Raw genomic sequence first — 25,447 nt, 5'->3', positions numbered from 1 at the left:
TCATGGGAGACCTGATATTGAGTGACCAACCCCAGGCCAAAAATCTCTGCAGTTCCATCTCTCTGTCACTGCCCCCAACAGAGGTGCAAAAGACGTCTGGGGAGTTGTGTGGCCAACAGAGAAACTTTTTGCAAGTAGAAAATTCTTAAGAACAGAAATTAGCTGTTAAACTCAGTGGAACTGAATTTAACAGGAAAGTTACATGTTCCGTGGGATTAGCCTCTTTCCCTGAGATTAGCCTCTTTTCTTTTATCTCAGATCTGGGGAGCTGTAAGTGAAGCATTCCTCCTCCAGGCTCTGGGCTCTATGGAGGCAGGAGACGGGACCTCTGGGCCCATCTCTGGGCCTCTGCCTGGAGCGCCTCCCCCTCAGCTCTGTGCACCAGGGAAAAGCCTTTAGAGGCTGCTTCCTGCTCTGCAACTGCTTCTGGTTTTTACTTTTATATTGAACAATCATATGCTTCTTTCTGTGTGGTATAAACTATTTCCTCTTCTCTTTCAACTGGGGTCAAGCACTTTGTGATCCTGCCTGCTCAGTAGTGTAGTCAAATAAAAATTCTATGACCACAATACCCTAAAACTGGTCTTGCTTTGTAGTATATGGCCATCAATTAGAATTTTACCAGGGAACCAAAGTCACTATGGCTAACATGGCCTCAGAGAGTTGTAATAGGGATTAGACATCATGCAGCTAGGGTGGAGAATGGGGAAAGAGCTCTACGGAAGTGCATGGTGCTTTTGCATATGACAGTGAGCCTGAAGTCATTCCAAGTCAGTAGGACTGACGGTTGTCTGCAAAACCTAGGTATAGAATGGAGGAGCCCAAAGGCAAGCCGGACTCCATGGTGACAAACCGAAGTTGGTATCTAGCTCCCAACACCTCCAAACCCTAGCACAGGTAATTTAGGTAAAGAAACTAGTGCCCTTCACCACAGAACTTCATGTGCTTCTAAACGGGGTTTCAGAGAAGCTGAAGGAGGAAATCTGATTGGAACTGGAGGATCTAATGGAAGCTACTGCCCCACGCCAACCAGGTGAGACAGGAGACCAGGTATGAGCTGCGGTGGTGCCTGTTACCTGCTCCTTTTGAATTTACTAGCTACTGCTTGACTTCCACTATCTAAACCTTATGAAAGTATCTCCTGTTGAATTAATATATAACCTTGTGAGTAAGGGAATTCTGGGAAGTGTAGTTCCAGCTCAGCTAAACTGACATACAACAGCTATGTCACCAGTAGTGATACTGCTTTACATTGTAAACACACAGAAGAAATACTTCCCAGCACCCACTGCAGTCAGGTGGGAATTCATGGCTGACTCTGGCCAAAATAATGAGTACAGTGGATTAGCTGAGGCTCTGTACAACCTTCAATTCTTTCCTGACTATTGCAGTCACAGGGTTTAAAACAAAACCAACCTAAATCCCCAAGTCATCTCTTTGAAAGGAACTACCCTGAAGATCCTAAGTGTTTTCTATTTACTTTTTGGTGGTTGTGAAATAAATGAAATTTTGATGCATGCTAGTTTATTATTGTAGCATGACCCAGCCTACCCAACTAATAGAGACATGTGCATTAGTGCCAAATACTGGCCCAAATATAAAAATTCTAGGATTTATCCAAGAAATTAAAAACTGTACATATACAAAATATTCATCACATCATTTGTCATTTGAAGATTGAAAGCAGTTTAAATGTCCATCAAAGGGCTGTGTTTAGAAATATATATAATTCATACATAGGATGAGATGTCAGAAAGAGGAACATAGATAGAAGCAATATTAGACAACTCTCAGGATTTTTTTCACTTATAAGGTTGATGCCAGATGAGTTTTCATTACATTTAGAAAAAAACGTTAACTGGAAATAAAGATAAATCATTCAAAATGAATGAGAGTTTTAAAACCCTACAATTCTTCAGTGACAGCTCCTCCGCCCACCACCCACACCAGATTTAACCCAAGATGCTGGAAAGCAGGGCACACAGTTGTGCACACCAAATCAAAGAGGGTGAAAGACCCCACGGATCCTCAGTCCTGCTTGCTGGGATTGCTTGTGTAGTAGTCATATGCATAAAGAACTAGTCCAACAATCCAGGCCAGGCCCAAACCAAAAGCTATGCACAGCGGGTAAATACCTCCAACAGCTAGAAAAAACAGGGATACACTTCCCACATGTTCTGGTGGGCTCGCTGAATGCAGTCGAGGCGGTGTCTCTTCTCAGGATCTGTGCTGTCCTTGGCAGGGTACTCCACCTTGTGCTTCCTGTGGGCCTTGTTAACATTGGTGGTAAAATGGCATACCATGACAAAGATGGCCGCACCAGATAGAATCATGAAGCCATGTTTCTCGGAGGGAATGACACCAGGATTAATTTTTAAGTAGCTATCAAGTTATTTACTCTAACTATATTGAAAGTATGCTTCACAACAGGATACAATGATAGACACTGTAACATAGCTCTAGGATATATACTATCTTTGAAACATTTTGCAATTTTCAAAAAGCTTTGATAGTTTAAGAATAACATTCTTTTGAGGAGAAATAAATGTCTTAATGATTTAAATCCACCTAACATTTCCTGAGAACAAGTTTTCCAAAGTCAGTTTACATTTTTTCTTTCTTTTTCTCCTTCTCTCCCTTCTTCCCTTCTCCTCTGGTTCACCAATCCCATTTTTTCATTCTTGTTGACACTGTTCGTCTTATCTCATGTTATGGCATAAAATGTTTACATTAGTTGGGGTAATAACTGGATCACTGGAATTGTAGATTAAATAAATACCATAACCAGAGTTCATATCAGTCTCAACAGACATGTTACAAAACTTTGCATAAAGTTCCTGGGGACAATATAGAGAAGTTTATCTTGGACAAGACTGGAATTCTACAAATTGGTATGCAAGTGAACAATTTTACTTAATGTGGGCTACAGTAAAATATCCTTAGCATGTTGTTAGACCCCAGCCCTTGGCCTTTTCCCAGGCTACATTTATTTCATTGTCTGCAACAAAGAGATGGAAGCCAAAATTATAAAATGTGGAGATGACATAAACTTGGGAAGCAGGATTAATGTGTTTGCTGAGAGAGTAACAACAAAGAAAACTGGCCCATTGAATGAAGCTATTCTGATGAACTTTAAGAGATATATAAACCTTAGCTCCCAAGTGCTCAATTGCATAAATACAGCTAGAAAAGCTAGTAATTAATGTAAAAATCAATCATCAAATTTTTAATAACCGCTATCTCCGTGCTTATAGATTCATTTTATTTCAATATTTATTTAGGATTTATTAGATTTAAGTACTTTTGCAGAAATCTGGACACACAGCGTGAGGAGGGTTTTACCTTAAAGACGATTATCCCCTTTCCCTGAAAATAAGATGTAGCCAGAAAATAAATCAGCCTTGAAAACTAAAGATCTAAACTGCCAGCCCCAATCAGCCTATTCTCCCCTACCTGCTATTATTCTCTTGCTGGTTTGCTCCTCTGTAAAGAAGAAGAGGCAAGGAGAGGTTGATAAGGGCTGGTGTTTTGGATTTCTAGTTTTCAAGGCTGACTATTTTCTAACTAGATCTTTGCAGGTTCCAGAAGTGGAAAGAGAGGTTGGTTTCAAGAGGCACGTATCCCAGCAGATAGAGTTGGAGAACTTTGAGTTCAGTTGGGTGAGAAGAAAGAGAGAGAGAGAGAGAGATCCAGCCTGGTTCTTGGCCATTCCTGGTTCTCTAAATGGGAAAACAGAGGTGCTGTCCATTAGATAAAAAATACTGGAGTAGAGAGGAGGCTACAGGTGAGAAGAGAGAGCTATCTTGGAGAGGATGCACTTTGTTTGTAGGTCTAATCTATGAAAGAAATCAGGACTGCAATTAAAAGATTTAGACATTATCAATAAATATGTGGCTATGAAACCCTAGGAATCAATGCATACTGCAAAAAAGAGTGCATCTTAAGTGGAGAAGGAAAAAAATCTAGCAAGGGGAGTTAGAAATGATAAGTAATAAAAACAGAGCTAGCAGGAGAACAAAGAAACATGTTTCATAAGTCAACACAGGAAAAATTCAGAGATAGAACTTCATGCCAAATATGTTCACTAAACTATCAGAGCCTGATATGGCTTCTCCTAGCTTCCTGTTTATAAAAAGGCAAAACCTAGAGAGTATTGCTCTACCTAATAACATAAAAACAAAATATCATCATCATCAGCTAAAACATACTGTTATTAAAGCCATGTAGAATCTAGCAAGGAGGTTTTCTAACTGTACCATGGCTGGCACATGCAGCATTCTATTTTCCGAACTAGTTTGTGGACTGTCTAAAGAAAGAAACTAGAAGAAAACTTTGACTTATCCTACACTTTATCCCTAATTCCAAGAATGGGCCACACATCTGAAAAACAGGTGGCCGTCAGAGTAGGATCTAGAGTCCGTGCTCTGTAAAGAGTGCTGGCTTGGCCCTGAAATTTGGTCTACACTTGCAGGTATCAACCTGCCTTGAGCAATTCCAATAACAGGAAGTGAGGAAAATGATCTTCTACCAAATGAGCTTTCTATCCTCCTCCTGGTCAAGGACAACCGGAAATAGCACAAAATGAACTCAGCACCTATGACATAAAGAACCAACATTTCAGGTCAGCAACACAGCAGCTATGTCATAAAGTATTGGAATAAAAAAAAAAGATGGCAGAAGAGCCTTCTCTGCATCTGAATTTTTAAATGCTCCTCTAAATTTGGTTACAGGAAGAGCTACTGATAAATTTAAGCTCACAGTAGTTTAAGTGAGAAACATATTACTTTAACAGCTTGATCTTGCCTGTTACAATTATGGGTTCTGGCTTTCTGGTTTCAAGACACACAGAACATGGCAATTTGGCTGTTGCTCAGCAATTTCAACATCACTCTATTGGTTTGACCCATACATTGTGGTGTCCTGCCGTAAAGTAACACAGCAGTCCTGAGACTGCAATGCACAGACAATCGCACAAGTGATGAGCACATTATGCTACTAAGTGTTCAGACTGATGCTGTTTTATTTTTACTGTGCAATGCACAATCTTATTATTCTTACTTGTGGATTTTCGGCTCAGGCTATGAGCTTTGCAGTCAGCCAAAGGTGTGATGATCGATTCTGGGAAAATTGTGGGCCTCTCTCACTGCCTAGACTTCATGGCCTCAGTCTTAGGTTGTCTCCTGTTTATTGGTCGCATCTTTAAATTTAAAATAATTGTGTTTACTTGGAAAATGAAAGATAAACTGCTCAACTGACTTCCAAACACCTACTGTACATAAGCACTGTGGAAACAGAGCAGTGACTGTGATAGTCTGTCATTTTTCTGTGGATCAGAAAAACATCCCAAAGTGACTTAAGTTAATGAGCTTTAATTAAGGTACATTCCAGGTAGAGAATGGCGGGCAGAGAGTTCCAAATCAAAAGATGCAACAGGGTGTAATACAGCTGTTTGGAGATGCAGATTCATGTGCACACTAGAATCCAAGTAGTATGATAAGAAACAGCCTGTGGGGCCCAGAGGATGGAGCTGAGAGGAGAAGAGTTCACAATGGCAGGTTCGGATTTAAGCAAAACCAGTAGGAGCTAATATCCTCCGCTAAGGCTCTGCAGCTCCTCCTCCCTCCTCCTCTCTCACCTCCCCCTGTGTCCTCTCTCTGTCCTCCCCTTCCCCTTCCTCTCCTCTCCTCCTCTTCTTCTCCCTCTCCTCCTTCTCCTTCTGCTTTTCTCTCCCTTCCTCCTCCTCTTCCTCTTTCTCCTTCCTTTTTTTTTTCTTTTTGTAGTACTGGGGACTAACTCAGAGCCTTCACACTGAGCTATCTCCCCAGCCCCTTTTACAGTTTTTATTTTGAGACAGGATCTCACGAAGTCACTAAGTTGCACAGGCTGATGTCAAATTTGGAATCTTCTGGCCTTAGCATTGCCAGAGTGCTGGGATTATAGGTGTGCCTAGCTGGGTCAGGGCCCTTTCTAAGTGCTGCAAGTGACTTAACTCATTAGTCCTCATGCAATCCCAGGAAATAAGTATGTAATTACCTCTGTTTGAAGAGGAGAAAGCCAATCACAGGGAGGTCAAACAAGTTGCTGTCAGTCCCCAATGGAGGGATCTGAAGGGAAACAATGTGCTTCTAGAATGTCTTCTCAGCCTGCATCCTATGCAGTGTCTGACACACAAGTAGATGACACAGGATGAATAATGGTTGAGGATGGATGAGATGCAGCACTTAGGACTAAATATTTGCGCCCTGCTCTAACCCTAATTCTTGCATCAAAATCTAACTGCCCCTGTGCTGCTATTTGGAGGTGGGGTTCTGTTATGTTTTCCAGGCTGAGTCCAAGCATTCTTCCTAACTCAGCAGGTGGTATTCTAGGCTTGCACTCCCACACCCACTTAGGAGCTAGGTTAGTTCAATGGCAATTAGATCATAAAGTTAGATTCCTCCTGAATGGAATGAATGTCTTTATGAAAGAGACCTCTGGGATCTGTTTGCAGTCTGGCTCCCTACGAGGATCTAAAGACAATGTGCCTTCAAGAGGCCCTCACCAGAATCAGGCCATGTTGGTCCCCTTGTCTGTACTACATCCTTCAGAACTGTGAAAAGTAAATTTCTCCTGTCTAAACTGCCAAGGCTTTTGTTGCAGCAGCCCCAGTGGGTTAAAACAACAGCAATGCTGTGCAATATCTGGGGTAGCTGCAGAAAGAAAGCTAGGCAGATCTTGGAACAAGAACATCAGCACAAGTGCCTGAAGGAGGAGAAGTAATGGATGTGAGCTCTGCTTCCTGCTTCTGCTTTACTATCAAAATCTGTCAAATTCTGATTCCACCAGGTTCTAGGCACTAAGCTGGGCACTGAAGACACAAAGGTGGTAAACTGTCACCACTGCTCTAGAGGAAGTCGCATTAAAGGTTAAGCCAAAAATATACTTCAACATAATGTAATAAACATATCGATCAAAATATGGAAGCTATTATGAGAATTCAAAAGAAGATTCTATGCCCAGAGCACTGGGAGTGATTGTATAGAGGAGCGGACACAGTTGAAAAAAAAAATTTTAAATTTCCTCTTTAGCCAAGGAGAGGACTCGGAGAGGTCACTGGAATCATAGGAAGAATGAAAGAAAACACAGGAAAGAAGGAGAAAGAGAAACATTCTTCATGGCGTAGGCAAAGTCCAGTGTGGGACTGGGCATCATGGAGAAGTAGCTAACGCCAAACTGTGAGGTCATTCTAGATGATATCCTAGGAACCGTGAGGTCATCCTAGACAACATCCTAGGAAGCAGTGGGGTGGGGGCGGGGCAGCGGAAGCTTTGCTATGGGAAGCAGAATATGATCATGTTTGTTTTAAGTGATGTGATTAGAAGCAGAGTGTGGGATGGAAATAAGAAAAAGAGACTATCCACAGAACATGACATTGGATGGAGATTGTCACAGAGATCCACTCAAGAGAACAATAGTCCTATACCAGAGGAGTAGTGACAAGAGAAAGAAATGCAGGCAGACCTGGGAGACCCGGATAGCATAGAGATCCAGAACATCGGAAAAGTAGGTTGTCAGGGAGGGAGAGTATTGAGGATTATATTAAAGTCTTATTCTGGGAAAGAAGGCACTATTTGAAATGTCCCCTAAAATGCAAGCATTGGAGGCTCAGTTGGTTAAACCACAAGAGCTCTAATTTCATTGGCTGATCAATCTACTGGTGGGATTATTATTTGATGGCATTATCAGGAGATGATGGAAACAGAAGGTAAGGCCTAATTGGAGAGAGTGATTCATGAGGGGGTGACCTTGAACTATATGTGGCCCCTTCTTCCTTGGCTCCTTCCCCTCTTTCTCTACCACCTGTCCTTCATGAGTTGAGTTGATTTGCTGCTCTCCACCATGATGTTCTGCCTTCCCATGGGCCCAACAAGCATGTGGACAAGCAACCATGGACCAAACCCCCTGAAATGATAAGCCAAAATAAATCTTTCCTCTTCTAAGTTGATTTTCTTAGGTATTTATCACAGCCACAGGAAATTGGCCAACAGAGAATATAAATGTTCATTAGCAGGGAGAGAAAATTCATGAATAGGTATGTGTTTGACCTGTTGAGTGTAAGCAACCAAGAAGGTATCCAGAGGAGTATTATAGATTCTGTAATCTCTAAGGCAAAATAATACCATCACTGTGCTGTCCTGACACTTTATTTTCAATGCCAGATGGTTGTACCCTAGAGACATCAGCATGATAGTAGATATTAGGGATCTGAATCCATTCCCCAAACATTATAGATAGAAAAACAATAATCATAGAGCCTATTGAGCTCAGTCAAGAAAAATCAAGGATTTTACGTGGCCTTTTAGTCTTGATGAGCTTTTGATGTATGTTTTCACCTTTAATTGCACTGGCAAGATAGTATTTAATATCCTGTTTCTACAGATGAGAAACCTGAGTCCAAATTAGAGCTTTGGATTCTATACAGTTAGTAGTAGAGTTAAGACATAATCACCTCCTATCTCTGCCTGTATCTAGAAAGAGATCATCCTCATGAAACTATAAATCTGGTAAGGACAGAACTGTGATCTTGTGATCCTGATGCCCAGTACAATTACCTCATTTATGATAGCACAGAATCATTTTCATGGAAAGAATAAATGGAAACCATGTCTAGCACCCCAAAATTCTTTGCTCCATTAAATAACCTGATTACATCCTACAGTAAGTATTCACATAAAAATGAAAAATTAAAGAAGATATTGGTCAGATAGGCATTACTTGATGTCGAAGAGCTTGGGAGAGCAATAGTTTCCATGAGCAAAAATAATAAGCATGGACAATTTGTGTTTTGAAAGAGAATATATAAAAAAAGATATTTCCGGATAATCTAATTAATTCCTCAGGTACTAAATCCCAACTCACCATGTGTGTTCCTGGCTTTCTTGCCAGGGCTGTGTCATATTACCTTTCCTATCTGCCTATATCTGTTTTATCGTGTGACATTTTCATTGAGCTATTGAAATTGGATGTGTCAGACACATTAAAAGCAATGGCAGTTGTGGCAAGTCCGTTGATATATTTTAAAATAAACTGAGAGGGCCATGTAGATGTCAGAGGAACAAATTGTCCTGTTTAGCAACAAGTGATTTATTTAACCACTGCAGACAGGGTTCAAGGGGACCGCCAAGCTGCATACATTTTGGTTGGGAAAAGCTGGGCTATTTTCTCAGAAATCTCTCATGTGAGATCAAAGTCAAAACAGAGGTTTATGAAAAGATTAATTAAATTCTTGATTTGGGAATGACGCTAAGGAATGAATTTTATTTCCCATGCGCTGCAAAATTGACCTCCTAGTGTTCTGAAGGGAAGATGTGCTATGGACGCAGGAGGTACTGGCAGTGACCTGCCTGCATGGGCTTCACTTGTCTGCAATTGTGCTCTTTTTTTCCTGGCACCATTCAACGTTCGTTAGTGACTGCTGGGCTCAGGGTAATCAGTGACTGAACTTATTGGACTCTCAAATTGCAGGAATGCAGTACAGGCTCTAGAAACAGAAGGGCCACATTTACACCCTGGTCCTATTCAAATGAAACGGTTCGTCAAAATCACCAGTGACCTCCATCTTACTGACCTAACAGTCAAACGCTCATGACATTTCCTGACTCTCTCATTTGTGAAGCAATTCTTTCTTGTTTGTTTTCTCCCTGCACGATCCACTCTTTCTCACCTCCGTACTGAGTGCCCCAGGGTCTAGGATCTGGAACTCCTCTTTTGTACTCCCTGAATGATTTCATCTCCTGCAGGCTAACTATAGATAAAGACTACGATAAACTGGCAGTGTATCTCAAACCAGGGCCTGTAGCTCCTACCTTTCCCCTCAGATCTCCTGTGCTACAATACATTTTTCTTAGGTCCACTTAGGTGAACAATTGGTCTGTAACTCTTAATACAGACAGTCCTCAGTATTCTTGGACTCCCTATTTGTGAATTTGCCTGTTCACTGAAATTCACTTGTGACCCTGAGTCAATGCTTACGGTGCTGTTGTAATCAGTTGCAGACATGCATAGAGCTGCAAAAGAAATGTGAGCCACCAACATGCATTTTCCAACAGAACTTACACAAGGTGAGCTACCTTCTTAATGGTTTTGGCTCTCATAATGTCAATTAAGCATCCTTTTATGATCTATTAATACCACATTTTCTCATTTTGTCCTTTTTCTTGGTGATTTTGCTGTCTAAAATATCAGTCAAGCATTATACTGAAATATTGTCTAGTATTTCTAAGTTCAAGGGAGTTCTCTGTGCCTCACAGAGAAAATACACGCATTAGAAAAGTTTTGTTTAGGTGTGAGTTGTATTGCTGTCAGCTGAGTTCAATGTTAAAAAATCAACAATACATATTAAATAAAGTGTCTTTAAACAGAAATGTACACAGAGCAAGAAAAATTGTTGGTAATTTGACAAAAATTTTGTAGTCAACACTCATGGGTACCCTGTATTTCCTCTAGGAGCAATGAACCACTATTGGCCAGTTCAATCTTCTAAGTGACTTTATACAGCACACAATGAATATAACAATCAGCTACGTATATATCCTAAACTGAACTGTGTACCTTACTCTTCTTCATCTCAGAAAAGGACTCCATTCTTTTTGTTGCTTAGGCCAATAACTTTGGAATCATCACCTGCTCATCTTTTTCTCTCACATTCCACATACAACAAACATATGATTTAGCTTCCTGTGAAATTTCTCTATTTTCTCCAACTTCAAGATCTCAAGGCTGATCCAAGCCACAATCATCTTGATTATGAGAGTCATAGCTTAATTGATTACCTGTTACTATTCATGGCTGTGGCTCCTCTGACATGCAAATAAATCAGAACATGCCACAGTTCTGCTGAGAGCCCTCTAGAATGGCTTCTGATTTGGAGTAAAAGCCATGTCCTCATCATCGCCTTTAGCTATAATGTCATCTGACTGACCCTCTGACACATCACAGCCTACTGTGTTAGCTTTCATTGCTGTGACAAAATACCTGAAGAAGTCAATTTAAGGGAGAAAAGATTTTGACTCATGGTTTCAGAGATTTTAGTCCATGATCAGCTGGTTCCATTGCTCTGTGTCAGAGGTAGAAAGGTGGGTGCGGTGGAGAACATTGCTCACTTCACAATAGCCAATAATCAAGAGACAGGAAATGAGAGCTAGGGAAGAAAGAACAGAGGACCAGATGTAACCTCCGAGGTGATGCTTTCATGATCCACGTCATGTTTCCATCACCTCCCAATGCTGCTGTTAAATCTTAATCTCATTGTTAATCCACTAATGAAGTTAGAGCCCTCCCCAAAGCCCATCCCTTCACCTCTCAACACTTGAGACTTTTCCAGAAATGTCAGATCTAACTCTAACATAAGCTCTCACTTTGCATTTGTTCCCTACTTTAAACGCATGGATGCAGCATCTGGATCCATGTGACTCATCTCCTCACTGTAACCAAAGCTCCTCTGGTCACTATAGAAAGACACCTCTCATCTCTGTCCCCTTATCTGCTTAATAAAAAAATTATACTTCATATACATTATCACCAAGTATTCTAAATAACCTTATTGTTTATTCCCATGGAACCTAATCTTTTTGAGAGCAAAGACTTTACCTGGTTTGCTCAATTTACCTGTTTCCGCAGTGGCTCAAACAGTACTGGATATAAAGTATATACTCAAAAAAACTGGTCCTGATGCTAATTGATGCTTTGGGTTCTTTTGTGTGAAACTGAGATTGTTTTTTGTTGCTTATCCATAATGATGTTAAAATACACCTCATGCTGCTTTCTTGGTTTACTTGGCAGGACCTTGAGCCACCTTCACCAAGTTGGCTCAGGTGACGCATTTGTTTGCCACTGATCTGAGCAAGGCAGCACCACACTGCATCCCAAAGCAGACATCAGGAATGTTCAGCTAAGCTACTGCCCTGTTCTGTAGTTACAGCAAAAGGGATTAAGAATGCTGTGCTGTTTTAGGGGGGCATCATCTTGAAAGCTCTTTTACCAATACGCTGATTTGCTTTGATTGGCTCATAAATTACCTGTTTCTGTTTCAGTATGGATTTTGGTAATGATAGCTTTCCTTTCATAAACTTTTTTTCCCATGCAAGAGTGCACCAACCATAGCAAAGTCACTACTCAGCCAACTCAGGACATTTACCTAGGTTTATGGTTGAAAAGTCAACTGCGTTGTTTCTAGGTGGCAGGGCTCCTTACTGAGGGTATGTCCTTGACTGTGAAAGGTTTCCCTTGGTACATACACCCTGATGAATAGCATCAGGTGGTGCTTACTGGATGTGAATTAAATACAGGGTGAAGCATGGGCCAGTGTAGATTTAGCTGCTTTGCAAATTCACTTTTCAATCTTGGTCAGGAAGCCAGAATTTTAAAAAAAGTATCAGGGCTACAAGCCACATGCGTGAAGAATCTAAAAACCACCCACAGAATTATCAGTCTTTGATTCAGCCTCCTCAAAAAAAAAAAAAAAAAAGCAACCATGTGTTCTCAGGTAGTAGAGCCTCCAGGTTGGGATTGCTCAAGGCTCAGGTCATGAAAATGTCCCTGGATTTATTGCCTGATAAGTTCACATGCCTGCTGGCCCCACTATGACAGACAGGCAGCTCAGGTTAACAGAGACTAAGGCGATCTCAAAATTGATTTCTGTGGCAAAAAGGAGTCATATTCATTGTGAAAAAAAATGGGATCTACATATAAGTGTCATGAATTTAAAAATCCCCAAATCCAGTGTGTAAACACTGTTAAGAATTTATTATCTCTCCTCTGACCTTTTATCTATATGTGTGGGCGAATAAAGTTTGAAATGAGTTGTTTTAATAGCATTTTGTAATCCTTCTCCTTACTGTTCTATTGTGAATATTTTCTCAGGTCACTAATCTGCTCTCAATTATTTGTTTCCTAATGGTCATGCAACATTACAACATATAGATGTACCCTAGCTTATTGAATAATGCCTTCCAGTTTAACATTTAAATAATTTTCAGTATTTCATTATTGAAGATTACACTGTGATGAGTATAATTGCATATAAATACTTGTGTGCATCTCTGATTATTTTCTAAGAATAAATTCATTCAAGTGAAATCATACGATCAAAACATATGAATATTTTTAAGGCTTCAAAAATGTTGTGCCAGCTTGTGCTCCTACCCCCAAATAAAAGCATAAAAGTAGCCCTTTTCCAAAGGTGATTTTTAGGTATGGTGCCCTAGTGGCCCACCCCAGGGTTCCCCCCACCTCTGATGGAGCTAACCTGTGTCTATAGAAGCTCCTGAGGGCAGCTGTGTGCAGAAGCCTGCCTTTGTGCCCCAGGGCTTTCCAGGGCAGTGTTTACTCATTTCTACAGCTGGGCCAGCTGAAGCATGTGGAGGTCAGGTGATGAGCGTGGGGTCATCCAGTCAGCGATGACTCAGCCAAACCCACTCCTGCTCCTGAACCTTGCCCAGATCATGAGGCTGAGGGCACTCACTTCCCTGAGGCCCATTATTCCCAAATAAATCAAAGAGGCCGTTTGCACTTGAGCTTGTGGACGTTAAGTTTTTGGAATAAGCAGGTCAACCCCATGACTTTATTAACTGGTGGCACTGCTCGTTCTGCCTTTTCTTTGCTGGAACACATCACAGAATAATTTGTCGAGCTTCCCTGGGTGGTGGAGTTCCCAGTGGAGCTTGGGGTGCATGTATCCAGGTGTCCATATGAAACTGTCAGACCCAGAGACAGAACTGCTGAACTGGATCAAAACAGTAATTCTGGTACATCTGATTCATTAGGATTCTTAACGTAAAAGCCATAGCACCATAGCACCATAAAGCTCCTACTTGTCAAAGATTGGCAAACTCTTAAGGCTTCTTATTTCCATCATCCATAGTTAGAAGCCAAAATAAATTCAACTGATTGTAGCCCAGTCAACCTGATAAGGCTGCATCTCCCCAGGTGGCTGAGCCCACACGGGACACCTACAGCAACTGTCACCACTGTGGCTTGTGTTCCCTGGAAAACTCACCAGAGTGGTGCCTATGAGTGCAAGCTGCCCTTGGATGCTTGCTTTGTAGTGACACCTATCCACAGACAATGGAAACTGGACTCCAGAGGCCCTTTGGGGTCCAACAACTAAGACAGAGTAGAAGAGCATTTGTCTGTTTTATCAGCTGGGAGATGGCTCCTGACCTTTTACCTAGGAGGATATGTCAGTTACTTTCTCTTTCAGGCGTTCATAGAGGGGCTTGATATATACAGTTAAACAGAATAAATTCTCCAATGAGAAACCTGCTTCTGTATATCCACCATGCTTCTTATCTGCATATACAAATACACAGACATAACTTGGAGGTCTGCACTCCGGGATCCAGGCGGGTGTTTATAGAACTGGTGGCTAGGAAAGTCTCTCAGTAGCTAATGGCCTGTGGCTGTGTTTCAGGAAGGCTTTAGGATAGAATTTGGTGAGGACTCCTTGGGCTGCAAAGCAAAGTGAGAGGGAGGCATGAGGGTAGTAAAGGACTAACATGGCACTGGGTCTTTATTACTATTACTATTATTATTATTATTATTATTATTATTATTAAAGCCTTGAGAGTGCTTTTGAACTCAAAATACAGAAAGAAGGACAGACACTTGTCCTGGGACTCGACACTGCTCAGACAAGATCAGCAGATCTGAAAGCCTTGCAGGTGTACACTTGGTGTGGAAGCTGACACTATCATGCGTGTCCTGTTCACAAAAGCAGAACTCCCCAAAGGATGAGGCTCCCCAAAGGATGTTATGAATAGAGAACACTGAAGTGAGCAAGAGAACTCAAGAGAAAAATGAGGCAAGCACCATGTGTGATCATTTCCAAGACCCCGTCTCCTGAGTTCCTAGGAAGGATTCTGAGCAAGCCCAGAAATGCTGGGATCAGGACACTGCAAAGCTGGAGGCAGGTTAGGGCTGGAACAAAAACCTAGTTGTAAATGGGGTACTCGTCACACCAAAGACCCTTGTTTTAATGCATGAATCCATTACTGTTTGGGATTTGGGTAGTTTCCAGTTTCTCATGAAAATAACATTATGAGAAACACCCTTGAATATACATTTGCTGTGTCCTTCTGATTAACTTCAGATACATATAGCAAAACCTTTAATACTGTACCTAACAATTCTCATGAAAAAGTGTTGAATTTTACCAAACACTTTTTCAGTGTCTATTAAAATAATCATTTGTATCCTTCATGCTGTTAAAACGGTGTCTGCATTAACTGGTTTATACACTGAGCCATCCTTGCATCCCAGGGATGAGTTCCATTTGGTCACAGCATATGATTCATTCACTGTGTTGTTGAATTCGTTTGAAAGGATTTGGGGGGATTTTTGTATCTCTGTTCATTGGGAAGATGAGCCTGTAGCTTTCTTATAGTGCCTTTGTCTAGCTTCGATATCAGGGTAGTACTGGCCTCAAAAATCATTACAATTCTCTTCAATTTTTTGGAAGAGTTTGACGAGTACCCACTCTTGAGTTTTTAAATGGTTTGTGGAACTCAGCAAAAGCAATACGGATCTGAGTTTCTCTTTGTTGGGCCTGGACTTTTTCCTTCCTTCATTTTGATGACTAATTTAATCTCTTTTCTAGTCAGTTGTGTGTTTAGACTATGTCTTCATCATGTAGTCTCAGTGGGTTTTATGATTCTAGGAATTATTCTAGTTTTATTCAGTTTGTTGTGAGATGTTCATAGTAGTCTTATAGTCCTCACTATTTTCTGTGGCTTCAGTTGTACAGTTTCCTCTTTCATTTCTAATTTTATTTCAGTAATCTTTTTTTTTTCTTAGTCTAGCTAAATATTTGTCAATCTCTGCAATCTTTTCGCAAAACCAACTTGGCTTCATTTTTATACTGTTTTTCTCTTCTCTATTTTATTTCTATTCTAAACTGTTATTTCCTCCTACCTGCTAACTTTCTATTTATTTATTTGCTTCTTCTTTTTCTGGATCTTTGAGGTGTAACGTTAGATTTTTTAATATTTAAGACTCTCCCCAGTTGCTTTCCAAAACTGCTGCCGCACTTTGAACAAGCTCGCTTGCTCAACTTCTCACCGACACTTGTAATTTTTAGTCTTTCTACTTTTAGTCCTTCTGATGGACATGAGCTATCATCGTGACATTCGTTTTCATTTCCTCAGTGACTACTGGTACGGAACACAGTCTTCTTGTGTAAACTCTGAGTGCATTTGGCCTGTTTTTACTTGTGTTGTTTGACATCTTTCTGTTGAGCAGTAAAGATTTCTGTACAAAGTTCTCCTCACGTATCATAATATATTGTGTTTTCCGTTCATCTCCCATCTTGAGGTTCACCATTGTTTTGTTTTTGAAGAGAAGAAGCTTTTACTTTTATAAAGTCCAATGATCATGTTTTTTTTCTTTCACAGCTAATAAAATTAATATTTGTGTGTATGATACAAAGTACAGGTAACTTCTTGTTAAGACTCTCAACAGCTTAGTGTTTACAATTAGTCATGTTTATAGGTAATAAAGAGGAGAGGACAAAAGCAAACAATTGGGATTTGTTGTTGTTGTTACCAGGAATCGAACTCCAGACCTTCTCCTTGCCAGGCAGGTATGTGCCATGGAGTTACATCCCTGGTCAAATTATTTCTTTCAAAAGCTTAAATGCAATGCAACTGATCCTTAACTAAGAGCTCTGAGGTTTAGTAAAAAGGCCAAAGGTATTGATACCCATTTCCTAATGCAGAAGATGGCATAATAAGACTGACATGTTGGATCCAAGTTGCTATGCAGCTGCTCTAGAAAAGTTATTTAGTGCTTTTCTTCTGCCTGCTGACACCCAGGAAGGAGGGGACTGGGAAACTTATGCTCCTTTAGTGCTCTGCTTCCCTGGACTAGGCTGTGAGATACCAAAGTAACTACAAGGTAAAGACAATACTTTTGCTGATAGTTATTTGAAAATGTAATTGATTGAAAGTTGTGAGAATAGTGTATTAGCACACAGATAAGGGGTCTTCTAATTCTTTGTTGTTAGACAGAATCATGGTGCTCATGTTGACCTTGCCAATGTGTGAGCAGGTTAAGCACAAGCTGTGGAATGAGGCCTCTGCCATGATCATCATCTGCCTTTGGGGCTTGAGTGCCTCCATTTGAATGGAGCTTTCTTTGACTGTCAGCAAATAAATTGCCCTCTCTGCAGGTGTTTTATTATTTTTGATTTTGTTTTTTGCTGTTTTTTATGTTTTGCTTTACTTTTGATCCAGGAGAAAAGTCATATGAAATAATAAAGAGGAAAAAAATCAGTGACAGAAGGTATTTCCTAAAGCAGTTTCCATCTGCTGGGTGGGTTTCACCACTTGAGTAGATTTTGCACCAGGTTTGTCAGCTGAGGGACGTTGAGGGACAGAAGAAAACCATGAGGGGAACATTAACATGGAAGGAGAGCATAAGTCATAATGACAATTATTGTCTTATTTCACATTAGCTGGTATTTTAAGTCATTGGTTATTTCAACATATTTTTCAAGCCAATGCATACTCTCCACATAGACACAAAATAGTTTTTTGGACCCATGTGATTGATTGATTGATTGATTGAGTGAGTGAGTGTTTTTGTCTTTTTGAGACAGGGTCTTGTTATGCAGTTCAGCTGGCCTTCATAGCCCAGGCTGGCCTGCAACTCACAGCGATCCTCCTGCCTCAGCCTTCCAGCCAAATGATTTATTCATGGAAATTTTAAGGGTTCACAAAGAAACATCAAAAGTAGATTTTCCACTTTGACCTTCAAAACAAGTGTTAGAAATATAATGATGACTTCACAACAGTCCACACTGAACTCTTCAGGGCTCAGCAGTATGGGGTGGTGAAGAGGAAGCATTAAAAGCTGAAAAATACGAAGGACACTGGGTTGCCTCAGTCTTTGCCTTCAGTAAGTCTCAGTTCTGGTGTTCCTCCAAGGCAAATACTCCATGCAGAAAAAAACACTTTCTTTGATCTCGTGAGTTTCTTTTCCCAAAACAGAAAGAGTACACTTGGTATTAAATGTTCCCTACTACAATACATAAAACTATTAAGTGGCCTCATAAAAAATAATATTATATAAGAGTCATGGTAAAAACTATAACAAGTTTGGAAGATAAGAACACAGATTTATATCATTATCTAAAATGATAAAGAGCAAGGGAGAAAAGAGGTGTGATTGGAAAAAAGATTCCAAAACAGCAAAGACAAAAAGAACATTTCCAGGATAACAAGAGAATGGAATGTCCTTGTTGGCCAATATCCATCCTTCACATACTGAAGCTTTCCTTTTACCCCTTTTAGGGTAGCCAGATTGGACTGCCCAGCCCTTAGTCTATGATACGCATTTTTATTGGTGATACAAACCACTAGTCTGGGCATATTGTTTATTTTAGGGCCCACTCCCCTCGTTAACCCTGGACAATGTTAGGAGATCAGAGAATAACAGCCTGGGTGATAATGTAAGGTTGAGAGATCAACTCTATGAATGGGGAGGTTTTCCTAGGTGCAACAATGGAAGATCAATTCATTAAGCAAATATTTACAGCATGATAAGGGAAGTTGGTAGAGGAAAGAGACTTCAGAACTAGAGAATCAAAGGTCAAAAAGGAATAGGCATACAAAGTGAACACCTTTCCCTCAGGAAGGCAATAGCAAAGATGCAAGAATAGATGATGTAGAACAAATAATCTCAAGTAAATTCTGAAATGACACTCATGAGGAACTTTTACTGAATATTTGTTACTTGTCAGGCAACTTCTGAGTTGCATAGGGCTTCTGGAAGAGAGGTGCGCATAGGTGCAATGTGTACAACATGAACACTCAAGGAGTTCATAATCTAATGGGGAAATAAGCTAGATAAATAAGCAAGTCATAAAGGTATAATGTTGTAAAAGTACAAATTCACCCAGATGTTCCCATTCCAGATACCAGGGTCCCAGTTTGCCCCAGCAAAGTTCTTGATATTGCATGAGGACTGCCTGGCTAAGAGTTTAACCATTTTTGAAGTTAAGTCAGTCAAATTATCAGGCACTTTAGGCCCTGCTCTATTTGCTGCAAGAGAGAGGCAGGGAACCCAGGATAGCTCTGAGTTTCACACTTGGTCAGTATTAGTCACCCAGCTGCTTGTTATGCTTTTGCATAAGCAATGTACCAGTGACTTTTGGCAATAGTTATCATATATCAGAATAACATCATCCTTAAAATTATTTCCTCTATGTAGCTAAAACTAATACAGCAACCCTCTAGTGCATTCTGTCCTACCTGTATGTCTTCTTAATTATCTACTGATAAAAGATAACCGTGACCAGAACCTTGTGCTAGGGCTATCTGAGATCCATCCCACTATGACCTGGAAGGGAAAATCTAACTCAACGCCTGTTTTCTGTGGCCATACCCAGGCTGGCTTCTCTAGAAGGAGATACAAAGACAGATTGTAGGTGCAAGATACATAATATAGGTGAAGGTCGCTAGAGAGAAGATGCAGAAGCAGGATTAGACAAGGAGAGTTGAAAATGGTAGAGAACTCAAGAGGCATGACTGCTCATCAGTAATCCTGTAGTTGCCCAGAACAGCCGGTCTTTATATCCACTTTCCTTCGACGTGGATCTGGGTCATTCTTATACAGCTGTAGCTGCAACTGAGCCAGAAAAGGAGCCTAAAGGAGCTGAAAGCCAGAGACTGTCAGCTGATCACACTGCTCACACTGCTCTCACTTGTGTAGCAAGTCATTTCTTAAAGAGGAGTCTGGACATCTTACCACAAGGCCGGAGCTAAGATAGGTGCAGAGAGACAGCGGCAGATGATGATGATGATGAGGAGGATTAGTAGACATACTTGTACATATGTATACAGATGTATGTGTATATTCATACACACATACAGAGGGACAGGAAAGGCTACGAAGAAGAGGAAGGTAAATTATGTAGTAGCTTTAATATTCTCTACAAATCAGAAAAGACAAAATAATTCAGAAAGATCAAGGCTGGAGATTTGGAGAAGATGGAGTATTTAGACATATTGGAGAAATGTTTTAAGGCTTCTGAAGGAATTTTAAAAACACTCTGACATTGAAAATCAATTGCAACTCATAGTGTAAATTTGCGGGATGCCAAGACCGTTAAATTTTGTCTTTTTTCCAGTTGTGTATTTTCCAGGGCAGGGTTCAGGGAACACAGTGGAGTATAGACCAGGGCTTGGAGGCAGCACGATGAACGTACATAAACACCATGTGGGCACAGAAGTCAAGGGTGAAGGGGGGATGTTGCAATAGCAGACTGCGGACCCTAAACTGAATGGGGCACCAAGTAGGATTAGAAATGGCTGCTGTGTGCTGGCATGGACTATCAGGGTAAAAGATGTTGTGGTTGTTAGGAGTGTAAAAGAGAGACAAGATGAGAATGTCACATTAGTAAGTAAAAAAGAACGACTTGAAATACTCATTGGGAAATCTCCTAGGAAGACACCCAAGATGTAATGACACAGTTAGAAATAGGTATGGAATACAAGATGTAGAATGGCAAAATCATGTAAGGCAAGAGCATGCAAGAAGTGACTTGTCCTCAGCATTGTCATCAAGAAGACTTTAGCAAAACCTGGAAAGGTCACATGTGCATTTCAGGCTCTCCCATGTCTGGCCACCAGGAATTTATAACCTAAGTCTGGGTAAACACAAAAACTTCTCTCCCTGTTCCTTGAAAACCAACCTCATTTGCTTTTTTCAAACTAAGAGAAACCAGGAAAATATTTCGATGAGAACTCTTAGGTTTAAAATGTTAAACTATGTTGAAATCTACATTGGTGGATGGACGGTCAGAAAACACTTTTAAAAACAGACATCAAGCAGCCTCTTCCTCTTTCACTTTCTGCCACAGCGTCTACGAGGCCAGGAAAATGACTCATTAATAAATTTAGCACCAGAGGCTTGAATCATTCAGAAACCTCTATACAACCACCTCACCCAATCTTAGTCAACTGGCGCTGGTGCTATTCCCCAGCTCAGGCTGTCAGAATTATGCCTGCTACATGGTAATGAGCTCTATAGTTGTACTAGAAATACATTAATAGTAAGATTCCCATTTATTGATGTTAAAAGCCAACTAAGTTAATCACTTTAAGCTCAGTACTGAATAGTGAAGCCATACTTGTTTCTAACACCAAACTCAACAAAATGTCCCTAGCAAAACACAAAATTCTAGAGCAGTGATAGTTTCAGGTCTGAACCTACTGACCTTACACAGAAATAGCTGCTCCGGATTTTGAAGAAGTGATAGTCTGCCTAACTTACAGGCAACTTGAGTGTAGGAACAATGCCTCATACAACTTTGTACTTACACAGAGCTTAGTAATAAGTATTCAAAGAGCATGTTTGTTGAATGAATGGATACATGAATGAGTGAATGAACTAGCTTAAGTATACATTTTTGTGATCATAATCTTTCCTGGAAAGGATATGAGAAAATGCATATTTTTCCATTAAGGCAGAATGTAGTTCTCAGCAGTGAAATATGTTCAAAAGCAAGCATGAAGGATGAAGAAATCATATTACAGAATTTCAGTCTCCTTGGTCTTCTTTCTTGATCAGTGTCTGATGCTAATACCTGTATAGTTTCTAAGCAGACTCTGCCTTTATGCCCTTGAACTTCTCAATGTTTTACCTTTTTAAAATGTTCATTATTTGAACCTCAGAGTCTCGGATTGCTTACTTTGTGGAGTTAACTGAGGTAAAGAAAGTAGGTGAGTCTTACAGAAGGCAAATCCAGTCCATAGTCCCTGACACCTCTATAAGCAAGTAATTTGGGAGGGTCCGAAGTCCTAATTACTATAGAATTATTTCCTTTGCCACTGCTTTTCACCCAGTGATGGGCTTATGACCAACGCTATCTCTATCAGACCAAAGAGAAAGTAATCACTGCTTGGAGAGTGAGTTCCCACTCTCTGCTGAGAGGTATAAACAAAGGAAAGGGTGGCTCTTGGCAGTCATCATCAGATCAAGAAGAAAAACAGACATTGGATGTAAGAGTGGAGAAATCTTGGGTCTCCAGTGACTTTTTCAAGTCCCTGAATTAACCCTGGAGCCTAACCAAACTCAAGGTTTCCTGCTCTGTGAGATAATAAATTTCCTTATTGCTTAAGTCGACTGGGTGGAGGATTTGTGTCTAGAGGAATCTCAAGGAGACAATGACCATTGCCAAATGTGTGGGCAGATAATAATTGCTGTGAGAGTTCAGAATAAGAAGGGTTCACATCAGGCTAGAGTGGTCAGGACAGCTCTCAAAGAATAGGAGTGAACAGAATTTAAGGAGGAGACTGGGGCAAAACATTACAGGTAAAACAAAAAAACAAAACAGATAAGGAACAAGAGAGTTTGAGGAGCAGCGATGGAGAGTCAAGAGTACAACACTAGGAAGGAAAGTGTGAGCAGATTCTAGATCTTGCAGATCACAATCAAGTACCTAAGACATCACTATTTTAGACAATAAGCCTTCAATGTAGAGTTATGTATAAGCGGGTTGTCTATACCTGCCTGAGCATTCATAGTAGGGTCCATACATCTGCCAGTCTATAAAACAGTTGGGAATATTAATGGGTATTTTAAGTGAATGGCCCTACTTCTGTTCATTCACCTTGATCTACCGGTACTGGGGTCTTATCTTTCTGGAATGAATGGATTCCGTATCATTGACTGCAGTGGATTTGTCTGATCCACACTTGCCCTTGCTCCATGATTAGAACCAAGCTTGTTCTCAAGGAAGCCACTAGAGGTTAATCAATGTTCCATACACACAACCCTTAGAATTGACAAGAAAAATGCCAACAACTCAACAGAAAATGAATAGATGGCTAGCCAGCGTGAAATCATGCTCAAATTCCCTAAAATTATAGGACTGCAAATTAAAGAATCAAGGAAATATCAGTTACTCTGGCAAATGTTAACTCTACTACTGATTCTTGATGGGGAGGTGAGTAAAAATGTACTTTTATACATTGCTCAAGAAAGTCTTGAGACTTCATGACTTTGTGTAGTATAGGCAAAATGGTAACATCCCTTAAAATTAAAATACAAGGCCTCACCAAGAAGCAAGCCCTCCCTGTGAACCAGTGCCATGTGCAGGCTGCTGGGGGGACAGCCAGACCCAAGCCCCTTCCAGCATGCAGGGTGGCAAACAAAAAGAGCCAATCCCCATCCCCTCTGCATCCCCATCCCCTACTCCAAGCAACCAGCTGATCGGAGAAACACAGGCTATGATGAGAGCTATTGAGGTGCAATGCAATTTGATGCTTGTGGTGTTTGGTGTTTCACTGACCTTGCAGGTCTAAGGCTGGTGGTCTGATGATCTATTCAGAGGATAATAGTATGCAGTATGGAATCTAGGAAGGTAATCTCCTACTAAAGGTGGTAGCCATTGTTAACTCCCTATTATCTGATTTTGAAGTCTTGTATCATTTTCATTGTCTTGTTGGGTTGGGTTTTGTTCTGTTTTGTTTTTGTCTGATTTTGTTATATCCAATGGCATGAGCAGCTATTTCAAAGATAACAAGATACATTATGGTAGCTATGTTGGATTTACTATTGTCTTGTTTTGAAGCCCTTCATTGCATTCATTGTTTTGTGTTCATTGATTCTATTTTGTTCTTTTCTGTTTGATTTTCACTATGTCTGAAAGTATCTGAAGCTATTTTGAAGACAACAAGCAACACTGTGGTAATCATTGTTGATTCTGTATTGTTTTGAAGTCCTGGGTCACACTGGTTTGTTTTGATTGGTTTTAGTCTGTTTTATTTTCCTATCTTCTTTTAAAAAAACAGAAATGCAGAGGCATAAATACACAGAATATGTACATGTCCCACAGTGCTGTTTGGATAAGGGGTAATGTTAAAAAGGGTACTCACAAAATGAAGAGGAATTGAATGCATTAAAGTATATTCAATAGCTATTGTTGTCAGTCACTGTGTCAATCAATCAATTAGTGTCAATCACTTAATAGTTGTGAATCAATTAGCTAGATGACACAAAAGGATTTATATGGGGGTAATAATGACTCATATTGGTCTAGTGCTTAATAAATGCCACGTGCTTTACATATTTTTTAAACAGTGCCCCTTTTTGGCCTGGATCTCTAGTGTCATACAGAATAAGTTTATTTTCTGTTCCATGAGACATCCCACCAGATATTTTAGTAGAACTTACTCCCTCTAACATGTTCCCTTCTCCAAGTACCCAGCTACTCCAGTGAGGCATCAATAAAATTTTAAGTTTCCATTAGGTTGCTCTTTTCTTGACAAATCTTATCTGTCTAAATCTCTTTTCCAGCATGGTGGTCACCTTTGCCAACAAATGTTTGACTACTCAAAATTATGACCCTATATCAATGCAAAATAAGATTGTGTTACTTTATTCAATGACTAAATTTTACCCTTGATTCTAAATGAGTTTATGCTTCACTCACTGTATTTTTTGACTCATCAGTGCAAAGATCTACACACACACACACACACACACACACACACACACACACACACTGAATTGTTTTGCAGATGCAAGAAACATAAAATGGCCTTTGGAGGGAGACTGGTCAGAGTTGTCATCACAGATCTACCTTATCATAAGTGGCTTTGACTTTGTTTAATCTCAGTTTCTTCAACTATAAAAACAACTTCCAGCTACACAGTTGCTTTAGAGGTTGAAAATAGAAATCATAAATGATAAGCCTTCTAAGTATATAGTAAAGAAGCTATATTTGAACCATTTTGTTGTCACTGATAGAAGTATCTTTACCAACATTTGAAGCCACTTGGGATTAAGATTATGTTCTTATGATAATTCCTCACCCCTGCTTCCTGTCAGCCACCATTAAAAACATCCTCTGGTTGACTAATCCAGTCCCTGAGGAAAGGTCTAGCGCCATTTATTGTTATTTGATTGTTCTTTTTTCCAGCAGCCCTTTGTCTATTTTGCAAATCCTGCCTTCTTTCTTGAGGTCAGAGCTTATGACCTATCACCAACATCACTTGTTCACAACCTCACAAAATACACTAATGAGGAGTTCAGTGATGTCACGAGCCAGGAGACTTGGGCTCATTTAGAGCAGTCGAAGGAATATGATGATTTTCTCTCTGAATTCCCCCGCTAAGACATTTCTTTTTCAAGAAAGTAGGCGCTCACCTGCCACTCCTTACACTTACTGATTGATGATTCTGTCAGGGAAGTAAGACAAAAATTTGTTAGATGCTCTACTTATAGCCAAATGGGACTCCCTACAGGTGCCCTCTTGGCTGGAGCAGACTTCTAGGTTGCTTGAGATCTGGGTCAGTAAAGAATCCACTGCACGTTTGTCCTGCTTAAAACCACTCACACTGCCATCAAGGTCTACATTTCTACACAGGTGTCCAGCTTCCTGATATGCATCTAAACTTCACCTCCT

The 25,447-nt window shown here is 40.3% G+C and overlaps 1 pseudogene; it reads right to left on the bottom strand.

The window, feature by feature from the left end:
• Positions 1–1,915: 1,915 nt before the first annotated feature.
• The window catches only part of LOC100723822 (glutathione S-transferase 3, mitochondrial-like), a 61,144-nt pseudogene continuing 37,612 nt past the window's right edge, over positions 1,916–25,447 (bottom strand).

Source organism: Cavia porcellus, unplaced genomic scaffold (assembly GCF_034190915.1).
Source record: "Cavia porcellus strain 051 isolate PalLab524CR breed Dunkin Hartley unplaced genomic scaffold, mCavPor4.1 scaffold_27, whole genome shotgun sequence".
Taxonomy (NCBI): domain Eukaryota; kingdom Metazoa; phylum Chordata; class Mammalia; order Rodentia; family Caviidae; genus Cavia; species Cavia porcellus.
This window is presented reverse-complemented; position numbering and strand designations above follow the sequence as displayed.